The sequence below is a fragment of the Sphaerodactylus townsendi genome, linkage group LG06 (assembly GCF_021028975.2).
Source record: "Sphaerodactylus townsendi isolate TG3544 linkage group LG06, MPM_Stown_v2.3, whole genome shotgun sequence".
NCBI classification, from domain to species: Eukaryota; Metazoa; Chordata; class Lepidosauria; order Squamata; family Sphaerodactylidae; genus Sphaerodactylus; species Sphaerodactylus townsendi.
In genome coordinates, this window is record NC_059430.1 from 13,303,458 (window position 1) to 13,330,632 (window position 27,175).

Sequence of the window (27,175 nt, forward strand, 5' to 3'; positions counted from 1 at the left end):
GGGGGGGGGGGGGGGTGGGGGGGGGGGGGGGTGGGGGGGGGGGGGGGTGGGGGGGGGGGGGGGTGGGGGGGGGGGGGGGTGGGGGGGGGGGGGGGTGGGGGGGGGGGGGGGTGGGGGGGGGGGGGGGTGGGGGGGGGGGGGGGTGGGGGGGGGGGGGGGTGGGGGGGGGGGGGGGTGGGGGGGGGGGGGGGTGGGGGGGGGGGGGGGTGGGGGGGGGGGGGGGTGGGGGGGGGGGGGGGTGGGGGGGGGGGGGGGTGGGGGGGGGGGGGGGTGGGGGGGGGGGGGGGTGGGGGGGGGGGGGGGTGGGGGGGGGGGGGGGTGGGGGGGGGGGGGGGTGGGGGGGGGGGGGGGTGGGGGGGGGGGGGGGTGGGGGGGGGGGGGGGTGGGGGGGGGGGGGGGTGGGGGGGGGGGGGGGTGGGGGGGGGGGGGGGTGGGGGGGGGGGGGGGTGGGGGGGGGGGGGGGTGGGGGGGGGGGGGGGTGGGGGGGGGGGGGGGTGGGGGGGGGGGGGGGTGGGGGGGGGGGGGGGTGGGGGGGGGGGGGGGTGGGGGGGGGGGGGGGTGGGGGGGGGGGGGGGTGGGGGGGGGGGGGGGTGGGGGGGGGGGGGGGTGGGGGGGGGGGGGGGTGGGGGGGGGGGGGGGTGGGGGGGGGGGGGGGTGGGGGGGGGGGGGGGTGGGGGGGGGGGGGGGTGGGGGGGGGGGGGGGTGGGGGGGGGGGGGGGTGGGGGGGGGGGGGGGTGGGGGGGGGGGGGGGTGGGGGGGGGGGGGGGTGGGGGGGGGGGGGGGTGGGGGGGGGGGGGGGTGGGGGGGGGGGGGGGTGGGGGGGGGGGGGGGTGGGGGGGGGGGGGGGTGGGGGGGGGGGGGGGTGGGGGGGGGGGGGGGTGGGGGGGGGGGGGGGTGGGGGGGGGGGGGGGTGGGGGGGGGGGGGGGTGGGGGGGGGGGGGGGTGGGGGGGGGGGGGGGTGGGGGGGGGGGGGGGTGGGGGGGGGGGGGGGTGGGGGGGGGGGGGGGTGGGGGGGGGGGGGGGTGGGGGGGGGGGGGGGTGGGGGGGGGGGGGGGTGGGGGGGGGGGGGGGTGGGGGGGGGGGGGGGTGGGGGGGGGGGGGGGTGGGGGGGGGGGGGGGTGGGGGGGGGGGGGGGTGGGGGGGGGGGGGGGTGGGGGGGGGGGGGGGTGGGGGGGGGGGGGGGTGGGGGGGGGGGGGGGTGGGGGGGGGGGGGGGTGGGGGGGGGGGGGGGTGGGGGGGGGGGGGGGTGGGGGGGGGGGGGGGTGGGGGGGGGGGGGGGTGGGGGGGGGGGGGGGTGGGGGGGGGGGGGGGTGGGGGGGGGGGGGGGTGGGGGGGGGGGGGGGTGGGGGGGGGGGGGGGTGGGGGGGGGGGGGGGTGGGGGGGGGGGGGGGTGGGGGGGGGGGGGGGTGGGGGGGGGGGGGGGTGGGGGGGGGGGGGGGTGGGGGGGGGGGGGGGTGGGGGGGGGGGGGGGTGGGGGGGGGGGGGGGTGGGGGGGGGGGGGGGTGGGGGGGGGGGGGGGTGGGGGGGGGGGGGGGTGGGGGGGGGGGGGGGTGGGGGGGGGGGGGGGTGGGGGGGGGGGGGGGTGGGGGGGGGGGGGGGTGGGGGGGGGGGGGGGTGGGGGGGGGGGGGGGTGGGGGGGGGGGGGGGTGGGGGGGGGGGGGGGTGGGGGGGGGGGGGGGTGGGGGGGGGGGGGGGTGGGGGGGGGGGGGGGTGGGGGGGGGGGGGGGTGGGGGGGGGGGGGGGTGGGGGGGGGGGGGGGTGGGGGGGGGGGGGGGTGGGGGGGGGGGGGGGTGGGGGGGGGGGGGGGTGGGGGGGGGGGGGGGTGGGGGGGGGGGGGGGTGGGGGGGGGGGGGGGTGGGGGGGGGGGGGGGTGGGGGGGGGGGGGGGTGGGGGGGGGGGGGGGTGGGGGGGGGGGGGGGTGGGGGGGGGGGGGGGTGGGGGGGGGGGGGGGTGGGGGGGGGGGGGGGTGGGGGGGGGGGGGGGTGGGGGGGGGGGGGGGTGGGGGGGGGGGGGGGTGGGGGGGGGGGGGGGTGGGGGGGGGGGGGGGTGGGGGGGGGGGGGGGTGGGGGGGGGGGGGGGTGGGGGGGGGGGGGGGTGGGGGGGGGGGGGGGTGGGGGGGGGGGGGGGTGGGGGGGGGGGGGGGTGGGGGGGGGGGGGGGTGGGGGGGGGGGGGGGTGGGGGGGGGGGGGGGTGGGGGGGGGGGGGGGTGGGGGGGGGGGGGGGTGGGGGGGGGGGGGGGTGGGGGGGGGGGGGGGTGGGGGGGGGGGGGGGTGGGGGGGGGGGGGGGTGGGGGGGGGGGGGGGTGGGGGGGGGGGGGGGTGGGGGGGGGGGGGGGTGGGGGGGGGGGGGGGTGGGGGGGGGGGGGGGTGGGGGGGGGGGGGGGTGGGGGGGGGGGGGGGTGGGGGGGGGGGGGGGTGGGGGGGGGGGGGGGTGGGGGGGGGGGGGGGTGGGGGGGGGGGGGGGTGGGGGGGGGGGGGGGTGGGGGGGGGGGGGGGTGGGGGGGGGGGGGGGTGGGGGGGGGGGGGGGTGGGGGGGGGGGGGGGTGGGGGGGGGGGGGGGTGGGGGGGGGGGGGGGTGGGGGGGGGGGGGGGTGGGGGGGGGGGGGGGTGGGGGGGGGGGGGGGTGGGGGGGGGGGGGGGTGGGGGGGGGGGGGGGTGGGGGGGGGGGGGGGTGGGGGGGGGGGGGGGTGGGGGGGGGGGGGGGTGGGGGGGGGGGGGGGTGGGGGGGGGGGGGGGTGGGGGGGGGGGGGGGTGGGGGGGGGGGGGGGTGGGGGGGGGGGGGGGTGGGGGGGGGGGGGGGTGGGGGGGGGGGGGGGTGGGGGGGGGGGGGGGTGGGGGGGGGGGGGGGTGGGGGGGGGGGGGGGTGGGGGGGGGGGGGGGTGGGGGGGGGGGGGGGTGGGGGGGGGGGGGGGTGGGGGGGGGGGGGGGTGGGGGGGGGGGGGGGTGGGGGGGGGGGGGGGTGGGGGGGGGGGGGGGTGGGGGGGGGGGGGGGTGGGGGGGGGGGGGGGTGGGGGGGGGGGGGGGTGGGGGGGGGGGGGGGTGGGGGGGGGGGGGGGTGGGGGGGGGGGGGGGTGGGGGGGGGGGGGGGTGGGGGGGGGGGGGGGTGGGGGGGGGGGGGGGTGGGGGGGGGGGGGGGTGGGGGGGGGGGGGGGTGGGGGGGGGGGGGGGTGGGGGGGGGGGGGGGTGGGGGGGGGGGGGGGTGGGGGGGGGGGGGGGTGGGGGGGGGGGGGGGTGGGGGGGGGGGGGGGTGGGGGGGGGGGGGGGTGGGGGGGGGGGGGGGTGGGGGGGGGGGGGGGTGGGGGGGGGGGGGGGTGGGGGGGGGGGGGGGTGGGGGGGGGGGGGGGTGGGGGGGGGGGGGGGTGGGGGGGGGGGGGGGTGGGGGGGGGGGGGGGTGGGGGGGGGGGGGGGTGGGGGGGGGGGGGGGTGGGGGGGGGGGGGGGTGGGGGGGGGGGGGGGTGGGGGGGGGGGGGGGTGGGGGGGGGGGGGGGTGGGGGGGGGGGGGGGTGGGGGGGGGGGGGGGTGGGGGGGGGGGGGGGTGGGGGGGGGGGGGGGTGGGGGGGGGGGGGGGTGGGGGGGGGGGGGGGTGGGGGGGGGGGGGGGTGGGGGGGGGGGGGGGTGGGGGGGGGGGGGGGTGGGGGGGGGGGGGGGTGGGGGGGGGGGGGGGTGGGGGGGGGGGGGGGTGGGGGGGGGGGGGGGTGGGGGGGGGGGGGGGTGGGGGGGGGGGGGGGTGGGGGGGGGGGGGGGTGGGGGGGGGGGGGGGTGGGGGGGGGGGGGGGTGGGGGGGGGGGGGGGTGGGGGGGGGGGGGGGTGGGGGGGGGGGGGGGTGGGGGGGGGGGGGGGTGGGGGGGGGGGGGGGTGGGGGGGGGGGGGGGTGGGGGGGGGGGGGGGTGGGGGGGGGGGGGGGTGGGGGGGGGGGGGGGTGGGGGGGGGGGGGGGTGGGGGGGGGGGGGGGTGGGGGGGGGGGGGGGTGGGGGGGGGGGGGGGTGGGGGGGGGGGGGGGTGGGGGGGGGGGGGGGTGGGGGGGGGGGGGGGTGGGGGGGGGGGGGGGTGGGGGGGGGGGGGGGTGGGGGGGGGGGGGGGTGGGGGGGGGGGGGGGTGGGGGGGGGGGGGGGTGGGGGGGGGGGGGGGTGGGGGGGGGGGGGGGTGGGGGGGGGGGGGGGTGGGGGGGGGGGGGGGTGGGGGGGGGGGGGGGTGGGGGGGGGGGGGGGTGGGGGGGGGGGGGGGTGGGGGGGGGGGGGGGTGGGGGGGGGGGGGGGTGGGGGGGGGGGGGGGTGGGGGGGGGGGGGGGTGGGGGGGGGGGGGGGTGGGGGGGGGGGGGGGTGGGGGGGGGGGGGGGTGGGGGGGGGGGGGGGTGGGGGGGGGGGGGGGTGGGGGGGGGGGGGGGTGGGGGGGGGGGGGGGTGGGGGGGGGGGGGGGTGGGGGGGGGGGGGGGTGGGGGGGGGGGGGGGTGGGGGGGGGGGGGGGTGGGGGGGGGGGGGGGTGGGGGGGGGGGGGGGTGGGGGGGGGGGGGGGTGGGGGGGGGGGGGGGTGGGGGGGGGGGGGGGTGGGGGGGGGGGGGGGTGGGGGGGGGGGGGGGTGGGGGGGGGGGGGGGTGGGGGGGGGGGGGGGTGGGGGGGGGGGGGGGTGGGGGGGGGGGGGGGTGGGGGGGGGGGGGGGTGGGGGGGGGGGGGGGTGGGGGGGGGGGGGGGTGGGGGGGGGGGGGGGTGGGGGGGGGGGGGGGTGGGGGGGGGGGGGGGTGGGGGGGGGGGGGGGTGGGGGGGGGGGGGGGTGGGGGGGGGGGGGGGTGGGGGGGGGGGGGGGTGGGGGGGGGGGGGGGTGGGGGGGGGGGGGGGTGGGGGGGGGGGGGGGTGGGGGGGGGGGGGGGTGGGGGGGGGGGGGGGTGGGGGGGGGGGGGGGTGGGGGGGGGGGGGGGTGGGGGGGGGGGGGGGTGGGGGGGGGGGGGGGTGGGGGGGGGGGGGGGTGGGGGGGGGGGGGGGTGGGGGGGGGGGGGGGTGGGGGGGGGGGGGGGTGGGGGGGGGGGGGGGTGGGGGGGGGGGGGGGTGGGGGGGGGGGGGGGTGGGGGGGGGGGGGGGTGGGGGGGGGGGGGGGTGGGGGGGGGGGGGGGTGGGGGGGGGGGGGGGTGGGGGGGGGGGGGGGTGGGGGGGGGGGGGGGTGGGGGGGGGGGGGGGTGGGGGGGGGGGGGGGTGGGGGGGGGGGGGGGTGGGGGGGGGGGGGGGTGGGGGGGGGGGGGGGTGGGGGGGGGGGGGGGTGGGGGGGGGGGGGGGTGGGGGGGGGGGGGGGTGGGGGGGGGGGGGGGTGGGGGGGGGGGGGGGTGGGGGGGGGGGGGGGTGGGGGGGGGGGGGGGTGGGGGGGGGGGGGGGTGGGGGGGGGGGGGGGTGGGGGGGGGGGGGGGTGGGGGGGGGGGGGGGTGGGGGGGGGGGGGGGTGGGGGGGGGGGGGGGTGGGGGGGGGGGGGGGTGGGGGGGGGGGGGGGTGGGGGGGGGGGGGGGTGGGGGGGGGGGGGGGTGGGGGGGGGGGGGGGTGGGGGGGGGGGGGGGTGGGGGGGGGGGGGGGTGGGGGGGGGGGGGGGTGGGGGGGGGGGGGGGTGGGGGGGGGGGGGGGTGGGGGGGGGGGGGGGTGGGGGGGGGGGGGGGTGGGGGGGGGGGGGGGTGGGGGGGGGGGGGGGTGGGGGGGGGGGGGGGTGGGGGGGGGGGGGGGTGGGGGGGGGGGGGGGTGGGGGGGGGGGGGGGTGGGGGGGGGGGGGGGTGGGGGGGGGGGGGGGTGGGGGGGGGGGGGGGTGGGGGGGGGGGGGGGTGGGGGGGGGGGGGGGTGGGGGGGGGGGGGGGTGGGGGGGGGGGGGGGTGGGGGGGGGGGGGGGTGGGGGGGGGGGGGGGTGGGGGGGGGGGGGGGTGGGGGGGGGGGGGGGTGGGGGGGGGGGGGGGTGGGGGGGGGGGGGGGTGGGGGGGGGGGGGGGTGGGGGGGGGGGGGGGTGGGGGGGGGGGGGGGTGGGGGGGGGGGGGGGTGGGGGGGGGGGGGGGTGGGGGGGGGGGGGGGTGGGGGGGGGGGGGGGTGGGGGGGGGGGGGGGTGGGGGGGGGGGGGGGTGGGGGGGGGGGGGGGTGGGGGGGGGGGGGGGTGGGGGGGGGGGGGGGTGGGGGGGGGGGGGGGTGGGGGGGGGGGGGGGTGGGGGGGGGGGGGGGTGGGGGGGGGGGGGGGTGGGGGGGGGGGGGGGTGGGGGGGGGGGGGGGTGGGGGGGGGGGGGGGTGGGGGGGGGGGGGGGTGGGGGGGGGGGGGGGTGGGGGGGGGGGGGGGTGGGGGGGGGGGGGGGTGGGGGGGGGGGGGGGTGGGGGGGGGGGGGGGTGGGGGGGGGGGGGGGTGGGGGGGGGGGGGGGTGGGGGGGGGGGGGGGTGGGGGGGGGGGGGGGTGGGGGGGGGGGGGGGTGGGGGGGGGGGGGGGTGGGGGGGGGGGGGGGTGGGGGGGGGGGGGGGTGGGGGGGGGGGGGGGTGGGGGGGGGGGGGGGTGGGGGGGGGGGGGGGTGGGGGGGGGGGGGGGTGGGGGGGGGGGGGGGTGGGGGGGGGGGGGGGTGGGGGGGGGGGGGGGTGGGGGGGGGGGGGGGTGGGGGGGGGGGGGGGTGGGGGGGGGGGGGGGTGGGGGGGGGGGGGGGTGGGGGGGGGGGGGGGTGGGGGGGGGGGGGGGTGGGGGGGGGGGGGGGTGGGGGGGGGGGGGGGTGGGGGGGGGGGGGGGTGGGGGGGGGGGGGGGTGGGGGGGGGGGGGGGTGGGGGGGGGGGGGGGTGGGGGGGGGGGGGGGTGGGGGGGGGGGGGGGTGGGGGGGGGGGGGGGTGGGGGGGGGGGGGGGTGGGGGGGGGGGGGGGTGGGGGGGGGGGGGGGTGGGGGGGGGGGGGGGTGGGGGGGGGGGGGGGTGGGGGGGGGGGGGGGTGGGGGGGGGGGGGGGTGGGGGGGGGGGGGGGTGGGGGGGGGGGGGGGTGGGGGGGGGGGGGGGTGGGGGGGGGGGGGGGTGGGGGGGGGGGGGGGTGGGGGGGGGGGGGGGTGGGGGGGGGGGGGGGTGGGGGGGGGGGGGGGTGGGGGGGGGGGGGGGTGGGGGGGGGGGGGGGTGGGGGGGGGGGGGGGTGGGGGGGGGGGGGGGTGGGGGGGGGGGGGGGTGGGGGGGGGGGGGGGTGGGGGGGGGGGGGGGTGGGGGGGGGGGGGGGTGGGGGGGGGGGGGGGTGGGGGGGGGGGGGGGTGGGGGGGGGGGGGGGTGGGGGGGGGGGGGGGTGGGGGGGGGGGGGGGTGGGGGGGGGGGGGGGTGGGGGGGGGGGGGGGTGGGGGGGGGGGGGGGTGGGGGGGGGGGGGGGTGGGGGGGGGGGGGGGTGGGGGGGGGGGGGGGTGGGGGGGGGGGGGGGTGGGGGGGGGGGGGGGTGGGGGGGGGGGGGGGTGGGGGGGGGGGGGGGTGGGGGGGGGGGGGGGTGGGGGGGGGGGGGGGTGGGGGGGGGGGGGGGTGGGGGGGGGGGGGGGTGGGGGGGGGGGGGGGTGGGGGGGGGGGGGGGTGGGGGGGGGGGGGGGTGGGGGGGGGGGGGGGTGGGGGGGGGGGGGGGTGGGGGGGGGGGGGGGTGGGGGGGGGGGGGGGTGGGGGGGGGGGGGGGTGGGGGGGGGGGGGGGTGGGGGGGGGGGGGGGTGGGGGGGGGGGGGGGTGGGGGGGGGGGGGGGTGGGGGGGGGGGGGGGTGGGGGGGGGGGGGGGTGGGGGGGGGGGGGGGTGGGGGGGGGGGGGGGTGGGGGGGGGGGGGGGTGGGGGGGGGGGGGGGTGGGGGGGGGGGGGGGTGGGGGGGGGGGGGGGTGGGGGGGGGGGGGGGTGGGGGGGGGGGGGGGTGGGGGGGGGGGGGGGTGGGGGGGGGGGGGGGTGGGGGGGGGGGGGGGTGGGGGGGGGGGGGGGTGGGGGGGGGGGGGGGTGGGGGGGGGGGGGGGTGGGGGGGGGGGGGGGTGGGGGGGGGGGGGGGTGGGGGGGGGGGGGGGTGGGGGGGGGGGGGGGTGGGGGGGGGGGGGGGTGGGGGGGGGGGGGGGTGGGGGGGGGGGGGGGTGGGGGGGGGGGGGGGTGGGGGGGGGGGGGGGTGGGGGGGGGGGGGGGTGGGGGGGGGGGGGGGTGGGGGGGGGGGGGGGTGGGGGGGGGGGGGGGTGGGGGGGGGGGGGGGTGGGGGGGGGGGGGGGTGGGGGGGGGGGGGGGTGGGGGGGGGGGGGGGTGGGGGGGGGGGGGGGTGGGGGGGGGGGGGGGTGGGGGGGGGGGGGGGTGGGGGGGGGGGGGGGTGGGGGGGGGGGGGGGTGGGGGGGGGGGGGGGTGGGGGGGGGGGGGGGTGGGGGGGGGGGGGGGTGGGGGGGGGGGGGGGTGGGGGGGGGGGGGGGTGGGGGGGGGGGGGGGTGGGGGGGGGGGGGGGTGGGGGGGGGGGGGGGTGGGGGGGGGGGGGGGTGGGGGGGGGGGGGGGTGGGGGGGGGGGGGGGTGGGGGGGGGGGGGGGTGGGGGGGGGGGGGGGTGGGGGGGGGGGGGGGTGGGGGGGGGGGGGGGTGGGGGGGGGGGGGGGTGGGGGGGGGGGGGGGTGGGGGGGGGGGGGGGTGGGGGGGGGGGGGGGTGGGGGGGGGGGGGGGTGGGGGGGGGGGGGGGTGGGGGGGGGGGGGGGTGGGGGGGGGGGGGGGTGGGGGGGGGGGGGGGTGGGGGGGGGGGGGGGTGGGGGGGGGGGGGGGTGGGGGGGGGGGGGGGTGGGGGGGGGGGGGGGTGGGGGGGGGGGGGGGTGGGGGGGGGGGGGGGTGGGGGGGGGGGGGGGTGGGGGGGGGGGGGGGTGGGGGGGGGGGGGGGTGGGGGGGGGGGGGGGTGGGGGGGGGGGGGGGTGGGGGGGGGGGGGGGTGGGGGGGGGGGGGGGTGGGGGGGGGGGGGGGTGGGGGGGGGGGGGGGTGGGGGGGGGGGGGGGTGGGGGGGGGGGGGGGTGGGGGGGGGGGGGGGTGGGGGGGGGGGGGGGTGGGGGGGGGGGGGGGTGGGGGGGGGGGGGGGTGGGGGGGGGGGGGGGTGGGGGGGGGGGGGGGTGGGGGGGGGGGGGGGTGGGGGGGGGGGGGGGTGGGGGGGGGGGGGGGTGGGGGGGGGGGGGGGTGGGGGGGGGGGGGGGTGGGGGGGGGGGGGGGTGGGGGGGGGGGGGGGTGGGGGGGGGGGGGGGTGGGGGGGGGGGGGGGTGGGGGGGGGGGGGGGTGGGGGGGGGGGGGGGTGGGGGGGGGGGGGGGTGGGGGGGGGGGGGGGTGGGGGGGGGGGGGGGTGGGGGGGGGGGGGGGTGGGGGGGGGGGGGGGTGGGGGGGGGGGGGGGTGGGGGGGGGGGGGGGTGGGGGGGGGGGGGGGTGGGGGGGGGGGGGGGTGGGGGGGGGGGGGGGTGGGGGGGGGGGGGGGTGGGGGGGGGGGGGGGTGGGGGGGGGGGGGGGTGGGGGGGGGGGGGGGTGGGGGGGGGGGGGGGTGGGGGGGGGGGGGGGTTGGGGCGGGCGGGGGAGGGGAGGGGGGGCGTGTGTGGGGGGGGGGGGCGGGGGGGGGGGGGGGGGGGGGGGGGGGGGGCGGGTGGGGGGGGGGAGGAGGGTGGGGGGGGGGGGGGGAGGGGGGGGGGGGGGGTGGGGGGGGTGGGGGGTGGGGGGGGGGGGGCAGTGAGTTTCAAAGGCTGTAACTCTGTTTAGCACTATAAGCTTGGAAGGGTCTGGTTCAGAATCTGGCGCATGTCGAGGCACTGACTCGTTTTTATATATTTCATTGATACATAAGAACAAGCCAGCTGGATCAGACCAGAGTTCATCTAGTCCAGCACTCTGTGACTCGCAGTGGCCCACCAGGTGCCTTTGGGAGCTCACGTGCAGGATGTGAAAGCAAGGGCCTTCTGCTGCTGCTGCTCCCGATCACCTGGTCTGTTTTGGCATTTGCAATCTCAGATCAAAGAGGATCAAGATTGGTAGCCATAGATCGACTTCTCCTCCATAAATCTGTCCAAGCCCCTTTTAAAGCTATCCAGGTGAGTGGCCATCCCCACCTCCTGTGGCAGCATATTCCAAACACCAATCACACGTTGAGTGAAGAAGTGTTTCCTTTTATTAGTCCTAATTCTTCCCCCCAGCATTTTCAATGGATGCCTTGCCTTTCTCCCCAGTGGGGGACCCCAAGAAGCTCGTATCCTTTTCCTGTCCCCCATTTTATCCTCACAACAACCTTCTGAGGTGGTGGGCTTTATGGCTCTATGAGCTGAGAGTATGCGACTGACTCAAACTCTGGGACAGCGTGAGATTAAACCAACATCATCCAGTACGCTTCTATGGCAGAGCGGGGATTCAAACCTGGATCTCCTAATCCGACATAGGTGTCAAACTCGCGGCCCTCCAGACGTTATGGACTACAGTTCACATCATCCCCTGCCAGCATCATACTCTTAACCACAGCACCGCATGGTTAGCATGAGTGCCTGCAAGGACGAAGTGCGATGCATTTGTCAGACCAGCAACAAACTGATTTTGGGCACTTTTTGATTTAATTGTGCTTGGTGTCTGAATACAGTTGAAGCTGCCAAAATATTTTGGCTAGTGATGACATCACTGAGGGCAAGCGATGGCAATTAAGTGCACTAATGATAATGCACCTGTCCCGTGAAGAATTATTGACTGTATTATCCACTGAACGGATAGCAATGAATTAATTGAAATGTTGGCCGGCCAGCAACACTTATCTGTGTGTACCTCCGGCCAAGGTATAAGCAGCACAATTTAGATGCTTGGCTGAAAGGTGGATCAAAGTTGCATCTCACACGCAAGCTTTTATTCAGGAAACATTAATTGCAACTCTCCAGATGCAAACTGCGAGGTGGATACTCGAATGGTTTCCTACAACTTTTTGCCCAAAGCCAGCTTTGTTAAGTTTCTGTACAGAGGGCTAATGAACTCATCTGTTCTGAATAGGTGCTGAAAAATTATGCTGGACAAATAATTCTGGAATTTCTTGGGTGTGTGTGGTTTCCGGATCCTCTGAAGATGCCAGCCACAGATGCAGGTGAAACGTCAGGAGAGAATGCTGCTAGAACATGGCCATACAGCCCGGAAACCACACAGCACCCAAGTGATTCCGGCTGTGAAAGCCTTCAACAATACAGTATAGATTGATCTTGTCAGATCTCAAAACCGAAGAAGGGTTGGCCCTCATTATTGTTTGGATGGGAGACCACCAAGAAAATGCAGGTTTGCTACATGCAGTCAGGCAATGGCAAACCACCTCTGTCCAACTCTGGCCTTGACCTGGCTGGCCCAACACAACTTGTGAGATCTCAAAAGCTAAGAAGGGCTGGTCCTCATTAGTACTTGGATGGGAGACCACCAAAAAAGTGCAGGGTTGCTACACAGGCAGGCAATGGCAAACCACCTTGAAAATCTTACAGGGTCGCCATGGGGTAGCTATTGCTTCACAGTTTTTTTCCACCACCTTACTTGTTTGCCCTGACCTGGCTGGCCCAGCCTAGCCTGATCTCATTGGATCTCATGGTCAATACGGTAGATAACGGCTTGGATCTAAGATGCAAAAGACCTGGGCTGAAATCTCTACTTTTACGTGAAGATGGTTGGATTTCTTTGGGCCAGTAATTGTCTCTCAGACTAAGTCTACTTCAAAAGGTTGTATAAAGACAAAGCACAGCACAGAAGAATAATGTACTCTGCCCCGACTCCCTCTATGCCACAGGTATCAAACTCGCAACCCTCCAGATGTTCGTAAACTACAATTCCCATCAGCCCTTGCCAGTATAGCCAATGCTCATGTTGGGAGGGACTGATGGGAATTGTAGTTCATGAGCATCTGGAGGGCCATGAGTTTGACACCCCTGCTCTATGCTCTAAAACAGCGGCGTCCAACTGTGGCCCTCCAGATGTTCGTGGACTACGATTTCCATCAGCCCTAATGCTGGCAGGGGCTGATGGGAATCGTAGTCCATGAACACCTGGAGGGCCACAGGTGGACACCCTTGTTCTAAAACAAAGGGTCAGATTCTCTTCCTGTTCCCTTGCATGAGCAAACTGTTGTCCTGAAACAACTTCCCCTCTCTACATGCTGAGCTGGTTCTCACCATACGCTGCTCCTCAGCAGCCTTCAACTTCTTCTGGATCTCCTCCAGGGAAGGGTCATGTCGTCAGGGCAGGGAGGCATTGAATTTGGGGATTCCATCAAAGGATGGTGGATTGAGGACAACTCCAAAAGACTGCCCCGAGGTATGCTTGCTCGGTTCAATGACCTCCATGCCAGAAATGACGCACCAGGTGAGGTCTACCATGTCTACTGTGGTAATCCCTGGTTCGTATTTGGGTCAAAGACCACCAAGGAAGCCGCAGATTGCTAGGAAGAGGAAGGCTATGGCAAACCACCTCTGTTTGTCTCTTGTCTTAGAAATTCTACAGGGTCACCGTAAATAGGCTGTGACTTAATGGGACTTTAAGCAAGATGGTGGTGTGGTCCAGGTCTCGGGGGCGAGGTTGGGGACAAGCCATGCCTGTTGCCTGCTAACAAGACAAAGGAGCATATAGTGGACTAAAGAAGGAATAGCTCAGAAATTCAGCCCTTGACTATAAATGGAGATCAAGTAGAGCGGGTGGCTAGTTTTAAATTTCTGGGCGTTATGATTAAAGAGGACTTGACCTGGGGTGTACAGACTGCCGTGTGGTTAAGAAGGACCAGCAAAGACTGTACTATCTGAGACTTTCAAGGAAACAACAACTGAATGGAAAACTCCTGGTGTCCTTTTACCACTGTGCTATAGAGAGTGTCTTAACCTACTGCATCTGTGTATGGTTCTCCAGTTGCACAGTGGCAGATAGGAAGGCGCTCCAAAGGGTGATCACTACTGCACAGAGGATTATCGGCTGCCCTCTCCCCTCCTTGGAAGAACTCTATAAATCCCGAAGTCTAAAGAAAGCCCAAAATATTCTGAGACCCGTCTCATCCAGCACACTCTCTTTTTGAACTGTTACCATCCGGCAGACGAAACAGGTCTATCAAAACTAGGACAAAGAGGCTTAGAGACAGCTTCTACTCTAGAGCTGTGGCTGTGCTAAACTCCGCGCCTTCGTGTTGATGTGTTTGGGGCTGTGTAGGGATGGGTGGAGGAAGGGGAAAGTGAGGATGGGATATGAGTCTGGAATTGTGTGCATTGAGGAATGCTGTTGTAAATTTCGTTGTGCGTGCACAATGACAATAAAATGCTTATGCTTATGCTTATATTGTTGGCCAGGAGCAAGATAAGCCCAAGTGATGCTCCTCATGCACCTGGGTGGTGGCTGTCGTGATATTAAAAAATAAAGGTTCACAAAAGGTTCATCTTCTAATCAGCAGAAGTTTGCCAACTCAAAGGCCGGAGACAGTCAGTCTAGTGACAAAGAAGTTACATGTAACCTTCAACACGATTGGTGAGCAACTGTGACTCTCTAGACCAATGAGAGGCTGTTGCCGGGACGGGGAAAAGTATCCTGCTTGTTTGAATGTATAAGTAGCATTGCATTGTATATGCTAAGTTGAGAGGTTGAGTCTAAGTTCAGTGTGTGTTCAACTTTGTTCTTGCTGAAAGGTTCTGTATAGCTTTATAGTCGTGTATAGCATAGACTTGTGTAACCTTGCAACTGCTAAAGTGAAACCTTCCTATGGAAAGAACATCTTGCGTGGAGAGTATTCTTTTCCAGAGTGATAGGAGGCTGCAGTGAGTGCAAGAAGACTATAGACCTTCTCATCTTACCGGAGTAGCTCCACTTTAAACTCTGCTGATTGTGGCAAAGAGAACCATGGCTGGTGGTGCTCCCTCTAGCCCCACTCATCAAATGACACTGCCCCAAATGCAGTGGTGGGATCCAAAAATTTTAGTAACAGGTTCCCATGGTGGTGGGATTCAAACTGTGGTGTAGCGCCAATGGGGCTGGGCGGGGCACGACGGGAGCATGGCCGGCATTCCGGGGGTGGGGCATTCCTAGGCGGGGCTGTGGCTAGGAAACTAATGCACGCAGGCGCAGGCTGCCACGCACTCCGGTGCACCTCCGGCTAGACTGCTTCAAGTTCTGCACCCTACTGCTGAGAGAAGGGGCGTAACTAAGGCAAAAATCACGTGGCAAAATCACCAATTAGTAACCCCCTCTCGGCACACACAAATAATTAGTAACCTACTCTCGGGAACCTGTGAGAACCTGCTGGATCCCACCTCTGCCCAAATGGTTGTTTGGGCAGCGAACTGACCCTGACAAACCAGGCCCGGATTTAGATGAAGATTGTGCAGTCACAGGTGAGGAAACTGGTGTTAAGACCCGGAACCGAACGTTCTGCAAAGAGGAACTTTCTCATTGTTATGGTTGCAAAAGGTTGCTGAAGTCTAAAGGTATCAGATTTCAGGATGAAGGGAATAAGGTCGTGTATTTCCCAAGACTTAAATATTTTCCAGAGCTATTTCAGAGCAGGATCAGAAAGGGATTTTGTTCTTTTTTTCTTGAAAATGTATACCTGCTGGCATGACACCCTCTCCCTCATTCCCTCTGACCACAATTTTATTATTTTATCCCCACCAAAATCACTGCTTATAGGGGCGTTGATTCCCCCCCCCCCATGGTGACATCATATAATATTGGTTTCTAAATCATATTCAGGGAGAAACACAGGCCGTTTTCCCACTTACTGTCTGCTGCGCTCTACTGTTGCCAAGTAGCGCGGGGTCCCCGGGCACTCCCCACTACAGGGGGGGCGACAACGCAGCCGCCCCAACACTGCCGCTGTCGCGCCCCCTCAGCGCGCGTCATTCCTGGCGCTCCTCAAAACGGCGCCTTTTGATGATGTCGTGGGGAAGCCCGGGAGCGCGCCAGAAATGATGCACGCTGAGAGTAGCGCGCAGCAAAGGGGGGCGAGGTAAGTGGGGAAACGACCTTAGTTAGGGCGCAATCTATTTTAGTTAGGTTTTTTCCCCTAGAATTTTAATGAAGAATAGAAATGTAGATTTTATGCTTCTACCAATGTATCCTTGATATGATTTTATGTCATTTGATTGAAGTGTTGTAAACTACGCATCCTGAGCCAGCCTCTGGTTGGGAAAGGGCGGGGTACAAAACTTCCCTTAATTAATTTCCCTTAATTAGTTATTGATTAGACCCCACCGTATATTATGATGCTGGCTTGTTTTAATAGTAAAGCTGTTGTAAGCCGCCCTGAGCCCATTTATGGTAAAGGCAGCCTGTTCTGCCCCCCAAGTGAATCTGTTTTTGGTGCTCTTGGCTAGGACAGAGTGGGGGGGAGACACAAGCCAGGTTCAACAGTTCAACAATAGGTTTATTACTGGAGAGAAACAAGACCCTAACTCCTCCCTTGGGTCTGTCTAAACCAGAGTACTTGCTTGTCTTGAGCAGGTTTGAAGCTGTAGACTGTGTCTTCTCTTGGCTGCTTTCAAGAAAGTCCACTGTGTCTTGCTTCCTTTCAGTTCTTTCAGTCTTTGTCTGGTTCTAACTGCTGTTAAACTTGACTTGTGCTCTATGGACCACCATATACTCATATGTATTTCACGAATATTCCAGTCTCCAGCTACCCTTAGCACCTCACTCTGACTGACTGGCTAGAACTAAAACAGGGGATTGCTGGGTAAAGAAAGGAAACTGCCTATTTGGAAAGGTCTTAAAGGGACAGGGGCTAACTAAAATACCCTCCCTTAGAAGACTTTAAGTCTTCAATGTACAACTGTTGAGGGATATGTTGATCAGGATCTCAGTTCAGATGAGATAAGGAGTTAGACTGAAATGATGTGGCCAGTGTGCGGTATAAATTATATGAGTCTTGTAAGCTGCTCTAGAATCCTTCACAAGGCACTGAGGTTCCATGGGGTTCCTCAGTAACAGAGGCGGCCCTAGAGAGGTACATCTGTAATTAGCTCAAATTTTTAAGCACCTTTTGTTGCTATTATTGCCCATTTCACAACCCTGATGAGCGATCTGCACGTACAATTTATTCTTGTCATATTTCATGACACTTGGGGGCTAGGATCTGTAAATATTTATTTATCAATGCTCTAGGGAAGCCCCATATAGTCACAACCAACTTGTGGTGACCCCATACCCTGTTTTCCCGAATATAATACATCCCCTTAAAATAAGACTTAGTAGAGGTTTTGCTGAAGTGCGAAATATAAGGCATCCCCCGAAAGTAAGACGTAGCAAAGTTTTTGTTTGGAAGCATGCCCGACGAACAGAACACAGAAAAATAAGACATCCCCTGAAAACAAGACATAGCGCATCTTTGGGAGCAAAAATCAGTATAAGACATTGTCTTATTTTCGGGGAAACATGGTAGGATTTTCATGGGAAGAGACACTCAGGTGGTTTGCCATTGTGTGGCAACCCTAAACATCCTGGGTGGTTTTCCATATGAGTACTAACTAACCCTAACCCTAACCCTGTTTAGTTTCTGAGATTAAGCTGGCCCTGTCCATCATTCACACTCCATGTAAGCAAATAAAAATATGTTACTTCATAATGTTTGGGAATTTTTGAATGGTGTGGATTACTATCTCACACAAAAGAAATAATTTGATTCACAGGTTGATGACATACAAATTAAACAAAAAAGAACATGGCAGCCACTCTGGACAGGCAAGTTGGAGCCGTCATCTTTACCAGCGAAGCAGAGCCACCTGTACTGTTTGTTGTGGCTGCTGAGTGGGCATAAGAACATAAGAACTAGCCTGCTGGATCAGACCAGAGTCCATCTAGTCCAGCATTCTGCTACTCGCAGTGGCCCACCAGGTGCCTTTGGGAGCTCACATGCAGGCTGTGAAAGCAATGGCCTTCTGCTGCTGCTGCTGCTCCTGAGCACTTGGTCTGCTAAGGCATTTGCAATCTGAGATCAAGGAGGATCAATATTGGTAGCCATAGATTGACTTCTCCTCCATAAATCTGTCCACGCCCTTTTTAAAGCTAAAACGGGCGGTTGAATAGATGGCCTGAGACTGGTGCTCCCTACCCCAAACCTCGTTCTCTTCCCTGAGTCACCCGCTTTTAACTCCTGCTCAATGTGGAACGAGAACCACAGAGGTGCTGTGTGGTTTCCGGGCTGTATGGATCTTCTGAAGATCCTCTGAAGATGCCAGCCACAGATGCAGGCGAAACATCAGGAGAGAATGCTGCTAGAACACACGGCCAGACAGCCCGGAAACCACACAGCACCCCAGTGATTCCGGCCGGGAAAGCCTTCGACAATACAGAGAACCACAGAGTTTGAAAGCTCTGAAATCATCGCCTAAGCTGTCTCCTCTCCACATTGCTCACCCAGAGGATGTAAAGTACCTTCAGATGTCTCTTCAGACTTGCTGAAGGATGTGCAACACATGACCAGTTTCGTGCAAAAGAAAACAACATATGACCGGACCATGGTGCGATTTGATTGTTTTGTCTCATTTCCTCCCAGCGTCTTGTGATAGTTTTGTTCCGAGGACAGAGGAGTCGACAAAAGGGGTGTTTTGTGTTTGTGTTCTTCAGAACGTCGTCTCAGGGGCCGCGAATGAATCCGCTGAATGGAGGGGGAACACAAGGCCGTTGTCTCCGATTCTTCACACAATTAAAGCGCAAACTGACCCACCGCCACAAAGGGCACTCACATGCTACTCCAAAAAAGAAATCCAGAAGATGGAAAGAGCGTCACAAGAAAGACACAAAGCAGGATGTAACACGGGTGGCTGAGTGAACTTAATCGGGAGGGCATGTGGTAGGGGATCGTTGCCATTCTAGATCAAACAAATGTGTTACACATTCAGGCCTTATATAAAACAGTTGGCTCAGAATCAAGGTTGTTCCGAAACTGATGACCACAATCCCGCTCGGAGGATGGTTATATATTTCATTCTGTTCTCCCCTGAAGGGATAGAGTTGGCCAAAGAACACCTCTCTTAAATGGATAAAAAATATGTTCCAAAAATATAGTCGTTGGGCCTGTCAACTGATTTATGAGGTAAACAGTGGAATATATTGTTTTTTTAGAACGTAAAGGGACACCTCAAAATGCGAATGCAAGCAGTTTATTTGACAGCATTTTGCAAGTACCTTTTCTGGACAATGACTTAAGAGTACATGCATGTTAGAATGTGCCCTCCCAGTTGTATGTATACTCAGGGCTCATTTGTACATTCACTTTATGCATTCCGGCTATAGGGTGAGTATGTATGACTGAATATTCCCCTATAAAAGTATATTTTGTTCAGACAAAGGAGTCCTCCGGTTCAGCATTCTGCTTTCTGCAATGGATGTGTTCCTGGGAGAAGGGGCCTTTAATGGCATAGAAGGAGTTTCAGTGTGTTTTTGTGGCCTGTTATGTGTTTTGTTTCTGCTCTGCAGTGAATTTACATTCCTGTCAGGGCAGACTTTTCCTTACAGACACCTTTTTCCTGCCACCGCACCCACCTGGGCAGGAGATGGGAGAAGACCTGGGTCTTTGAAGAGCGAGGGAAGTAAAATCCTTTTCCCACCTGCACAGCAAGAGCAAAGCAGCCCGATGTCTTTAAGGCTTGCTTTGCATCTGCTAGTGTAACCCCCATGCTCAGAATGGGTTAACCCAGAAAGGGGTGGAGACTCAAAGCAGCAGAAGGCTGCAGAGCTCATGTAGTTGGAGGAGACAAGGCTACCAGACTCGGACCTTGGTTGTATAAGCCCTTAACACCTTGTTAAGGTAACTGCAATATTGTTGGGAACTACTAGGAAGGTAGTTGTTTATTTTTGCTATGTTGTAAATGTTGGAGTTTATTGTTTCAGGGTTTCTTTTTGTGTTTGTAATGGGTGAGAGTTCTCCTGGAAACCTTCATCATGTTGAATCCTGTTCATCAAGCCCTTGGAGTCTTCAGGAGCCAACCCACTTGCAAAGAAGAATTGGACTTGGCAGAATCAGTAGACTGTAAATATAAGGACTTGAAAATGCAACCTGAACAGGACCTTGAAGTGTGATGTTAAATGTTGATATTATATGTTATATGTTAAGAAAGTAAACCATTGTTGTTTTTAAAATTTGTTGTTGCAAACTCATTCCAAGTTCTGCCCCACAGAACCCACAGATAGAGGTTACACTAGCATTCACCCTTCCACGCACTTCCCCTGCATATCTGCGGGATGAGGAGAACGCTCCCCTTTAATTTTAATCATTTTGTTCCATCAGTGCATAGAAGCAATGATGGAATGAAATTTTTTTACATTTTTTTTACATTGAGAAGAGGCAGAAGGACACGGTGAACCCTACTGTGTTTACCCGACCAACCCAGGGTGGGCTGGGGGAACCCTGCTTTTAAGACAGCAGTGTCTCTACGCATCCTGCCAACCCTTGGGATGCCCAGCAGTGCAGTGTTGAAATGGGGAACCCATTCTCTGCATTGGCTAGTGTACTCTCAACAGTGGCGTAGCTCCCCACGGGACAGGGGGGTGCAATGCCCTGGGTAGGGCCATGGCTGGGCCGTGGCGGGAGCGTTCTGGGGCAGGGGGGGCAGGTGGTGCCACGGCAGGGGTACAGGGCGCACGTGCACCCTGGGCGCAGTTTCCCCTCGCTCCGCTTCTGACTCACAAGGACACAGAACAACCTGTCTGGACTTGCCCTCGCCTATATCAGCCATGCAAAGCACCTATCTCAACTCTTCCTGAAGGGATTAAGAGAACACAATGACCCTGTCCTGGAGAAAGTTCCCACCTCCAGCCCTGGACTGTACACTCCTGCAGAGACAAAGGACTTGTTACTGTGTTCCCTTGAATGTTCCTACCCAGTGTTGTATTATTAACCCAATGCTTCTTCCTCTAACCTCTCCAACAACTGCCTCATTTGCATTGTCATTGTTCTTCAAGTAAGGGAGGCAAAAAAGGATTATGAGGAACGCATGGCTGCGAACATCAAGACTAGCAACAAACAGTTCTTCAAGTACATCAAAAGCAGGAAGCCAGCTAGGGAAGCTGGGGGGGGGGGTGGGGGAGGGGGGAGGTGGGGGGGGGGGGGTTGGGGGGGGGGGGGGGGGGGGGGGGGGGGGGGGGGGGGGGGGGGGGGGGGGGGGGGGGGGGGGTGGGGGGGGGGGGGGGGTTTGGGGGGGGGGGCGGTGGGGGGGGGGGGGGGTGGGGGAGGGGGGGGGGGGGGGGGGGGGGGGGGTTGGGGGGGGGGGGGGGTGGGGGGGGGGGGGGTTGGGGGGGGGGGGGTGGGGGGGGGGGGGGGGTTGGGGGGGGGGGGGGGTGGGGGGGGGCGGGGGTGGGGGGGGGGGGGGGGGGGGGGGGGGGGGGGTGGGGGGGGGGGGGGGTGGGGGGGGGGGGGGGTGGGGGGGGGGGGGGGTGGGGGGGGGGGGGGGTGGGGGGGGGGGGGGGTGGGGGGGGGGGGGGGTGGGGGGGGGGGGGGGTGGGGGGGGGGGGGGGTGGGGGGGGGGGGGGGTGGGGGGGGGGGGGGGTGGGGGGGGGGGGGGGTGGGGGGGGGGGGGGGTGGGGGGGGGGGGGGGTGGGGGGGGGGGGGGGTGGGGGGGGGGGGGGGTGGGGGGGGGGGGGGGTGGGGGGGGGGGGGGGTGGGGGGGGGGGGGGGTGGGGGGGGGGGGGGGTGGGGGGGGGGGGGGGTGGGGGGGGGGGGGGGTGGGGGGGGGGGGGGGTGGGGGGGGGGGGGGGTGGGGGGGGGGGGGGGTGGGGGGGGGGGGGGGTGGGGGGGGGGGGGGGTGGGGGGGGGGGGGGGTGGGGGGGGGGGGGGGTGGGGGGGGGGGGGGGTGGGGGGGGGGGGGGGTGGGGGGGGGGGGGGGTGGGGGGGGGGGGGGGTGGGGGGGGGGGGGGGTGGGGGGGGGGGGGGGTGGGGGGGGGGGGGGGTGGGGGGGGGGGGGGGTGGGGGGGGGGGGGGGTGGGGGGGGGGGGGGGTGGGGGGGGGGGGGGGTGGGGGGGGGGGGGGGTGGGGGGGGGGGGGGGTGGGGGGGGGGGGGGGTGGGGGGGGGGGGGGGTGGGGGGGGGGGGGGGTGGGGGGGGGGGGGGGTGGGGGGGGGGGGGGGTGGGGGGGGGGGGGGGTGGGGGGGGGGGGGGGTGGGGGGGGGGGGGGGTGGGGGGGGGGGGGGGTGGGGGGGGGGGGGGGTGGGGGGGGGGGGGGGTGGGGGGGGGGGGGGGTGGGGGGGGGGGGGGGTGGGGGGGGGGGGGGGTGGGGGGGGGGGGGGGTGGGGGGGGGGGGGGGTGGGGGGGGGGGGGGGTGGGGGGGGGGGGGGGTGGGGGGGGGGGGGGGTGGGGGGGGGGGGGGGTGGGGGGGGGGGGGGGTGGGGGGGGGGGGGGGTGGGGGGGGGGGGGGGTGGGGGGGGGGGGGGGTGGGGGGGGGGGGGGGTGGGGGGGGGGGGGGGTGGGGGGGGGGGGGGGTGGGGGGGGGGGGGGGTGGGGGGGGGGGGGGGTGGGGGGGGGGGGGGGTGGGGGGGGGGGGGGGTGGGGGGGGGGGGGGGTGGGGGGGGGGGGGGGTGGGGGGGGGGGGGGGTGGGGGGGGGGGGGGGTGGGGGGGGGGGGGGGTGGGGGGGGGGGGGGGTGGGGGGGGGGGGGGGTGGGGGGGGGGGGGGGTGGGGGGGGGGGGGGGTGGGGGGGGGGGGGGGTGGGGGGGGGGGGGGGTGGGGGGGGGGGGGGGTGGGGGGGGGGGGGGGTGGGGGGGGGGGGGGGTGGGGGGGGGGGGGGGTGGGGGGGGGGGGGGGTGGGGGGGGGGGGGGGTGGGGGGGGGGGGGGGTGGGGGGGGGGGGGGGTGGGGGGGGGGGGGGGTGGGGGGGGGGGGGGGTGGGGGGGGGGGGGGGTGGGGGGGGGGGGGGGTGGGGGGGGGGGGGGGTGGGGGGGGGGGGGGGTGGGGGGGGGGGGGGGTGGGGGGGGGGGGGGGTGGGGGGGGGGGGGGGTGGGGGGGGGGGGGGGTGGGGGGGGGGGGGGGTGGGGGGGGGGGGGGGTGGGGGGGGGGGGGGGTGGGGGGGGGGGGGGGTGGGGGGGGGGGGGGGTGGGGGGGGGGGGGGGTGGGGGGGGGGGGGGGTGGGGGGGGGGGGGGGTGGGGGGGGGGGGGGGTGGGGGGGGGGGGGGGTGGGGGGGGGGGGGGGTGGGGGGGGGGGGGGGTGGGGGGGGGGGGGGGTGGGGGGGGGGGGGGGTGGGGGGGGGGGGGGGTGGGGGGGGGGGGGGGTGGGGGGGGGGGGGGGTGGGGGGGGGGGGGGGTGGGGGGGGGGGGGGGTGGGGGGGGGGGGGGGTGGGGGGGGGGGGGGGTGGGGGGGGGGGGGGGTGGGGGGGGGGGGGGGTGGGGGGGGGGGGGGGTGGGGGGGGGGGGGGGTGGGGGGGGGGGGGGGTGGGGGGGGGGGGGGGTGGGGGGGGGGGGGGGTGGGGGGGGGGGGGGGTGGGGGGGGGGGGGGGTGGGGGGGGGGGGGGGTGGGGGGGGGGGGGGGTGGGGGGGGGGGGGGGTGGGGGGGGGGGGGGGTGGGGGGGGGGGGGGGTGGGGGGGGGGGGGGGTGGGGGGGGGGGGGGGTGGGGGGGGGGGGGGGTGGGGGGGGGGGGGGGTGGGGGGGGGGGGGGGTGGGGGGGGGGGGGGGTGGGGGGGGGGGGGGGTGGGGGGGGGGGGGGGTGGGGGGGGGGGGGGGTGGGGGGGGGGGGGGGTGGGGGGGGGGGGGGGTGGGGGGGGGGGGGGGTGGGGGGGGGGGGGGGTGGGGGGGGGGGGGGGTGGGGGGGGGGGGGGGTGGGGGGGGGGGGGGGTGGGGGGGGGGGGGGGTGGGGGGGGGGGGGGGTGGGGGGGGGGGGGGGTGGGGGGGGGGGGGGGTGGGGGGGGGGGGGGGTGGGGGGGGGGGGGGGTGGGGGGGGGGGGGGGTGGGGGGGGGGGGGGGTGGGGGGGGGGGGGGGTGGGGGGGGGGGGGGGTGGGGGGGGGGGGGGGTGGGGGGGGGGGGGGGTGGGGGGGGGGGGGGGTGGGGGGGGGGGGGGGTGGGGGGGGGGGGGGGTGGGGGGGGGGGGGGGTGGGGGGGGGGGGGGGTGGGGGGGGGGGGGGGTGGGGGGGGGGGGGGGTGGGGGGGGGGGGGGGTGGGGGGGGGGGGGGGTGGGGGGGGGGGGGGGTGGGGGGGGGGGGGGGTGGGGGGGGGGGGGGGTGGGGGGGGGGGGGGGTGGGGGGGGGGGGGGGTGGGGGGGGGGGGGGGTGGGGGGGGGGGGGGGTGGGGGGGGGGGGGGGTGGGGGGGGGGGGGGGTGGGGGGGGGGGGGGGTGGGGGGGGGGGGGGGTGGGGGGGGGGGGGGGTGGGGGGGGGGGGGGGTGGGGGGGGGGGGGGGTGGGGGGGGGGGGGGGTGGGGGGGGGGGGGGGTGGGGGGGGGGGGGGGTGGGGGGGGGGGGGGGTGGGGGGGGGGGGGGGTGGGGGGGGGGGGGGGTGGGGGGGGGGGGGGGTGGGGGGGGGGGGGGGTGGGGGGGGGGGGGGGTGGGGGGGGGGGGGGGTGGGGGGGGGGGGGGGTGGGGGGGGGGGGGGGTGGGGGGGGGGGGGGGTGGGGGGGGGGGGGGGTGGGGGGGGGGGGGGGTGGGGGGGGGGGGGGGTGGGGGGGGGGGGGGGTGGGGGGGGGGGGGGGTGGGGGGGGGGGGGGGTGGGGGGGGGGGGGGGTGGGGGGGGGGGGGGGTGGGGGGGGGGGGGGGTGGGGGGGGGGGGGGGTGGGGGGGGGGGGGGGTGGGGGGGGGGGGGGGTGGGGGGGGGGGGGGGTGGGGGGGGGGGGGGGTGGGGGGGGGGGGGGGTGGGGGGGGGGGGGGGTGGGGGGGGGGGGGGGTGGGGGGGGGGGGGGGTGGGGGGGGGGGGGGGTGGGGGGGGGGGGGGGTGGGGGGGGGGGGGGGTGGGGGGGGGGGGGGGTGGGGGGGGGGGGGGGTGGGGGGGGGGGGGGGTGGGGGGGGGGGGGGGTGGGGGGGGGGGGGGGTGGGGGGGGGGGGGGGTGGGGGGGGGGGGGGGTGGGGGGGGGGGGGGGTGGGGGGGGGGGGGGGTGGGGGGGGGGGGGGGTGGGGGGGGGGGGGGGTGGGGGGGGGGGGGGGTGGGGGGGGGGGGGGGTGGGGGGGGGGGGGGGTGGGGGGGGGGGGGGGTGGGGGGGGGGGGGGGTGGGGGGGGGGGGGGGTGGGGGGGGGGGGGGGTGGGGGGGGGGGGGGGTGGGGGGGGGGGGGGGTGGGGGGGGGGGGGGGTGGGGGGGGGGGGGGGTGGGGGGGGGGGGGGGTGGGGGGGGGGGGGGGTGGGGGGGGGGGGGGGTGGGGGGGGGGGGGGGTGGGGGGGGGGGGGGGTGGGGGGGGGGGGGGGTGGGGGGGGGGGGGGGTGGGGGGGGGGGGGGGTGGGGGGGGGGGGGGGTGGGGGGGGGGGGGGGTGGGGGGGGGGGGGGGTGGGGGGGGGGGGGGGTGGGGGGGGGGGGGGGTGGGGGGGGGGGGGGGTGGGGGGGGGGGGGGGTGGGGGGGGGGGGGGGTGGGGGGGGGGGGGGGTGGGGGGGGGGGGGGGTGGGGGGGGGGGGGGGTGGGGGGGGGGGGGGGTGGGGGGGGGGGGGGGTGGGGGGGGGGGGGGGTGGGGGGGGGGGGGGGTGGGGGGGGGGGGGGGTGGGGGGGGGGGGGGGTGGGGGGGGGGGGGGGTGGGGGGGGGGGGGGGTGGGGGGGGGGGGGGGTGGGGGGGGGGGGGGGTGGGGGGGGGGGGGGGTGGGGGGGGGGGGGGGTGGGGGGGGGGGGGGGTGGGGGGGGGGGGGGGTGGGGGGGGGGGGGGGTGGGGGGGGGGGGGGGTGGGGGGGGGGGGGGGTGGGGGGGGGGGGGGGTGGGGGGGGGGGGGGGTGGGGGGGGGGGGGGGTGGGGGGGGGGGGGGGTGGGGGGGGGGGGGGGTGGGGGGGGGGGGGGGTGGGGGGGGGGGGGGGTGGGGGGGGGGGGGGGTGGGGGGGGGGGGGGGTGGGGGGGGGGGGGGGTGGGGGGGGGGGGGGGTGGGGGGGGGGGGGGGTGGGGGGGGGGGGGGGTGGGGGGGGGGGGGGGTGGGGGGGGGGGGGGGTGGGGGGGGGGGGGGGTGGGGGGGGGGGGGGGTGGGGGGGGGGGGGGGTGGGGGGGGGGGGGGGTGGGGGGGGGGGGGGGTGGGGGGGGGGGGGGGTGGGGGGGGGGGGGGGTGGGGGGGGGGGGGGGTGGGGGGGGGGGGGGGTGGGGGGGGGGGGGGGTGGGGGGGGGGGGGGGTGGGGGGGGGGGGGGGTGGGGGGGGGGGGGGGTGGGGGGGGGGGGGGGTGGGGGGGGGGGGGGGTGGGGGGGGGGGGGGGTGGGGGGGGGGGGGGGTGGGGGGGGGGGGGGGTGGGGGGGGGGGGGGGTGGGGGGGGGGGGGGGTGGGGGGGGGGGGGGGTGGGGGGGGGGGGGGGTGGGGGGGGGGGGGGGTGGGGGGGGGGGGGGGTGGGGGGGGGGGGGGGTGGGGGGGGGGGGGGGTGGGGGGGGGGGGGGGTGGGGGGGGGGGGGGGTGGGGGGGGGGGGGGGTGGGGGGGGGGGGGGGTGGGGGGGGGGGGGGGTGGGGGGGGGGGGGGGTGGGGGGGGGGGGGGGTGGGGGGGGGGGGGGGTGGGGGGGGGGGGGGGTGGGGGGGGGGGGGGGTGGGGGGGGGGGGGGGTGGGGGGGGGGGGGGGTGGGGGGGGGGGGGGGTGGGGGGGGGGGGGGGTGGGGGGGGGGGGGGGTGGGGGGGGGGGGGGGTGGGGGGGGGGGGGGGTGGGGGGGGGGGGGGGTGGGGGGGGGGGGGGGTGGGGGGGGGGGGGGGTGGGGGGGGGGGGGGGTGGGGGGGGGGGGGGGTGGGGGGGGGGGGGGGTGGGGGGGGGGGGGGGTGGGGGGGGGGGGGGGTGGGGGGGGGGGGGGGTGGGGGGGGGGGGGGGTGGGGGGGGGGGGGGGTGGGGGGGGGGGGGGGTGGGGGGGGGGGGGGGTGGGGGGGGGGGGGGGTGGGGGGGGGGGGGGGTGGGGGGGGGGGGGGGTGGGGGGGGGGGGGGGTGGGGGGGGGGGGGGGTGGGGGGGGGGGGGGGTGGGGGGGGGGGGGGGTGGGGGGGGGGGGGGGTGGGGGGGGGGGGGGGTGGGGGGGGGGGGGGGTGGGGGGGGGGGGGGGTGGGGGGGGGGGGGGGTGGGGGGGGGGGGGGGTGGGGGGGGGGGGGGGTGGGGGGGGGGGGGGGTGGGGGGGGGGGGGGGTGGGGGGGGGGGGGGGTGGGGGGGGGGGGGGGTGGGGGGGGGGGGGGGTGGGGGGGGGGGGGGGTGGGGGGGGGGGGGGGTGGGGGGGGGGGGGGGTGGGGGGGGGGGGGGGTGGGGGGGGGGGGGGGTGGGGGGGGGGGGGGGTGGGGGGGGGGGGGGGTGGGGGGGGGGGGGGGTGGGGGGGGGGGGGGGTGGGGGGGGGGGGGGGTGGGGGGGGGGGGGGGTGGGGGGGGGGGGGGGTGGGGGGGGGGGGGGGTGGGGGGGGGGGGGGGTGGGGGGGGGGGGGGGTGGGGGGGGGGGGGGGTGGGGGGGGGGGGGGGTGGGGGGGGGGGGGGGTGGGGGGGGGGGGGGGTGGGGGGGGGGGGGGGTGGGGGGGGGGGGGGGTGGGGGGGGGGGGGGGTGGGGGGGGGGGGGGGTGGGGGGGGGGGGGGGTGGGGGGGGGGGGGGGTGGGGGGGGGGGGGGGTGGGGGGGGGGGGGGGTGGGGGGGGGGGGGGGTGGGGGGGGGGGGGGGTGGGGGGGGGGGGGGGTGGGGGGGGGGGGGGGTGGGGGGGGGGGGGGGTGGGGGGGGGGGGGGGTGGGGGGGGGGGGGGGTGGGGGGGGGGGGGGGTGGGGGGGGGGGGGGGTGGGGGGGGGGGGGGGTGGGGGGGGGGGGGGGTGGGGGGGGGGGGGGGTGGGGGGGGGGGGGGGTGGGGGGGGGGGGGGGTGGGGGGGGGGGGGGGTGGGGGGGGGGGGGGGTGGGGGGGGGGGGGGGTGGGGGGGGGGGGGGGTGGGGGGGGGGGGGGGTGGGGGGGGGGGGGGGTGGGGGGGGGGGGGGGTGGGGGGGGGGGGGGGTGGGGGGGGGGGGGGGTGGGGGGGGGGGGGGGTGGGGGGGGGGGGGGGTGGGGGGGGGGGGGGGTGGGGGGGGGGGGGGGTGGGGGGGGGGGGGGGTGGGGGGGGGGGGGGGTGGGGGGGGGGGGGGGTGGGGGGGGGGGGGGGTGGGGGGGGGGGGGGGTGGGGGGGGGGGGGGGTGGGGGGGGGGGGGGGTGGGGGGGGGGGGGGGTGGGGGGGGGGGGGGG